This window comes from Benincasa hispida, chromosome 12 (assembly GCF_027475165.1).
Source record: "Benincasa hispida cultivar pf3 chromosome 12, pf3_genome.v1.1, whole genome shotgun sequence".
Taxonomy (NCBI): domain Eukaryota; kingdom Viridiplantae; phylum Streptophyta; class Magnoliopsida; order Cucurbitales; family Cucurbitaceae; genus Benincasa; species Benincasa hispida.
Window position 1 is genome coordinate 5,753,301 of NC_143489.1, and position 4,022 is coordinate 5,757,322.

A 4,022-nucleotide genomic window follows, 5' to 3' on the forward strand; every position below is an offset into this window, starting at 1 on the left:
TTTTGTGGAAAGTGAGCACAATCTCTAATACATAGTATTTTGATGCTTTCAAAAGAAACCGTAATCTTTAAGCTGGTTGATCTTCTTGAACGATCGACCTTTGGGCTTGTTGATTTTCTTGGATGATCGGCCTTTGGGCTTGATGATCTTCTTGGATGATTGACCTTGGACTTGTTGATCTTCTTGGATGATCAGTCTTCAGGCTTGTTGATCTTCTTGGACGATCGACCTTTGGGTTTGTTGACCTTCTTGGAGGATTAGTGTTCACGCGAGGCTTCTGGGGAAACTTGTTTTGTAAAGTTGAACTTAAGTTGGTATTGATGTTGATGTTAATTGGATGCGATGTGGTTCGATCTCTAATGTTTGATCCTCTGATTCTCTCTCTGTTGAATGCGTACGTTTGATGTATGAAGTGGGGCATGTGGATATTCTTGAGCTTCGAGTCTTGGAAGAATGCTTGTATCTTCAAAGGACTTCAGTTTTCAAGTGTGTTCAGAATGCTTTTATCTTTTTTAGCCTCCGGAATGCTTGTCTTCAAAGGACTTCAGTCTTCAAGCGTGGCCAACTTCAGGAGTCAAGGAGTCTTCTGATTGTAGATAATTCCCTCTAAGCTCTCTGGAGTGTAGAATTGCTGTCCTCTCCAAATGAGGAAAGCTTCTCTATTTATAGGTTCATAGTTGGACTTGGGCTTGTTGATCCATGGGTCTGGCCTTCAGGCCCAATGGACTTGGGCTTAGTTGGTCCATGGGTCTAGCCTTTGGACCCAATTAATCGGATTTAGGCTTGATTTGACGTTTGGGTCAAATTCAACATATTTTTGGGCTTAGTTGGACTTTGACCGAAATAATAATATCAAATTTGGCCATACTAATCTTATCTGATTCAACGGTCATGACAAAACTACGTGGCGTCATCAAAATTTGTCTTCAACTTCAATTAAGGATATATGTCAACTCCTAATTGAGCCTAAATTTAATGATTTGGAATTTTGTCATTAATTTAGTAAATGATGTGGCAACTTGTGATTGGTTCAAGCTATCTCATTCAACAAATGTGCCTCTTTTGAGAATTATGCACATATATGGGTGGATAAATCTCGAAAAAAATATAAAGTTGAAATCAAAATCCAATTATATTTGTTTTTAAATTTGACCTCAATTGATGTGTTAGTCAAACTATGAATTTAGTACATAAGTTTAACTTGAATTTGGGATAAAATTCGGAATATCGCCAAATTTACAAAAAAAAATATCGAGCTTTGTCCCAATATAATTTGATTTGGATTTAAGATACAATTTGTGATATGCCCAATTTAATAAAAGAACAATTGAGATTTTTTTCTTATCCACAATTTATTTTGATTGAAGATAAAAAGAAACTCAAGGCTAGACAACTTGAATTTGGAATAAAATTTGAAATATGACCAAATTTTAATTTGATATTTTACCCAATTTGATTTGGATTTAAGATAAAATTTGAGATATGCCCAAATTTTAATAAAAGATCCATTGAAATTTTTTTACTTATCCACAATTTATTTTGATTGAAGATAAAAACTCAATAGAACCTAAATGAATTTGATATAAAATTTAGAAGATGCCCAAATTTTAATTTGAGATTTTATCCTTAATAATTTGGCTTAAAAGTCTGGTGATTTGGTGATTTAAATTTGGGATAAAATTTGGAATATGCCCAAATTTTAATTTGACATTTTATCCTTGAGGATAAAAGTATGATTTGGTGATTTAGATTTGAAATAAAATCTAAAAAAATCAAATTAAATAGGGAATTTGTTTAATTTAATTTTTTTATTTTAATTTGAAATTAGGCTAGAACAAATTAGGAAATCTAATAAAAAATCTAATATTTTGAATCAAATCTTTATTTGATTTGGATTTCCTAATTTGTTATGGAACCTAGCGAACCTCTATAAATAGGACCCCAAACTTCTCCATCATCCTCATCCCTTCTTCTTCTAATCTTTCATTTCTCTCCTTTTCCTCTTTTCTTCCAACGTTTTCTTCTCTTTTTTTTCATTCTTTATTTTTCCACTATTTTTTTCAAAGTTTTTTTTTTCTTTTTTTTTCTTTTCTGTTTGTTTTTTTTTTCAACACTTTTTTTTTACTACCTTATCCCCTTACTATCCCTCAGTTTTTATAGGAGTTAAAGTGCAACTCAAGAGAGTACAACCATTTTTTTAACCTCACCGACCCATCAGTAATCTTAAAGGGTGGATTTCTCCTCTCATAAGCTTCAGCTTTTAACAAATTTTTTTCCCTATTTTTTTGTTATAGAAATGTCTGACTGTGTGATCGATTCTTTGATGCACATAAGGATGACCCTGGCATGGTCTATCTATTGTATCCCTATTCATATTTCCTGATCGTCATCGGAGGCCTGCAAAGGCTTACAACCCCCTCATTCGATCATCCTAGGGGCGATCCCAGAAAGGTTTATTTTGTAGTGTCGTTTGTACATCCTGATCTTCATGGGAGGGGCCCCGAAAAGGCTTACAACTCTCCCATTCGATCACCCTAGGGAGGATCCCGGAAAGGTCTACTTTGTAGCTCCGTTCGTGCATCCTGGTCGTTATGGGAGGGGCCCCGCAAAGGCTTGCAACTTTTCCATTCAATCACCCTAGGGAGGATCCTGGAAAGGTTTGCCTCGTAGCACCATTCGTGCATCTTGATCAACATGGGAAGGGCCCTGGAAAGGCTTACAATTCTCCCATTCGATTACCCTAGGTAGGATCCCGAAAAAGTCTGTCTTATAGCGTCATTCATGCATCCTGATCATCATGAGTGGGGCTCCACAAAGGCTTACAACTTTCCCATTTGATCACCCTAGGGAGGATCTCGAAAAAGTTTGCCTCGTAACGCCATTCATACATCTTGATCATCATAGGAGGGGCCCCGCAAAGGCTTACAACTCTCCCATTCGATCACCATAGGGAGGATCTCGAAAAGGTTTGCCTTGTAGCGCCATTCGTGTATCCTGATCATCATGGGAAGGGCCCCGCAAAGGCTTACAACTCTCCCATTCGATCACCTTAGGGAGGATCCTGGAAAGGTTTACCTTATTATGTTACTCCTTGATCAAAATTTGAAGATGAGGCAAATATGCCATCGAGTATTAAAGATGAGGCGGATATGCCATCAAACTTTGAAGATGGGAAGAATATACCATCAAGCTTTTGACTGGAGTCAGGTTGGCCGGAGTCGATCTCGCATATGAGGCAGAGCCGAACGGACCAGAATTGTCCTCGCATATGAGGTGGAGCCGGATGGATCAGAGTTGTCCTCGCATATGAGATAGAGCTAGGCAAACCAAACTTGATCTCGTATATGAGGTGGAACCACACCAACATTTTTTGAGAGGAAGCGAAGCTACACCAACATTTTGGAGAAAGGGTGAAGTTGTACCAACATTTTAGAGAGGAAACAAAACCGTACCATGACTTTGGAGATGGAGTGAAGTCACGCCATCAGTTTGGAGATGAAATGAAGCCACGCCATGAATTTAGAGATGAAGCGAAGCCACGCCAAAATTTTGGAGAGGAAACAAAACCGTACCATGACTTTGGAGATGAAGCGAAGTCGTGTCATCAGGGAGGTGAAGCGAAGCCACGCCACAACTTTGGAGATGAAGCGAACCATGCTAGACTTTGGAGATAAAGCAAAATTATACCAACATTTTGGAGATGAAGCGAAGTCACGCATCAGTTTGGAGATGAAGCGAAACCACACCACGACTTTGAAGATGAAGCGAACCACGCCAGACTTTGGAGATAAAGCGAAGCTGCATCATGATTTTATAGACCGAGTCATTGAAGATGAAGCCGAGCCATGCACACTGACCATGAACTTGAAGATGAAGCGAACCATGCACACCGACCTTGATCTTAAAGCTAGAGCGGAGCTATGCACATCGACCTTTAACTTGAAGATGCAGCGGGGCCATGCACGCCAATCTTGAACTTGAAGATGGAAGTGGGGTCATGCACGCCAATCTTGAACTTGAAG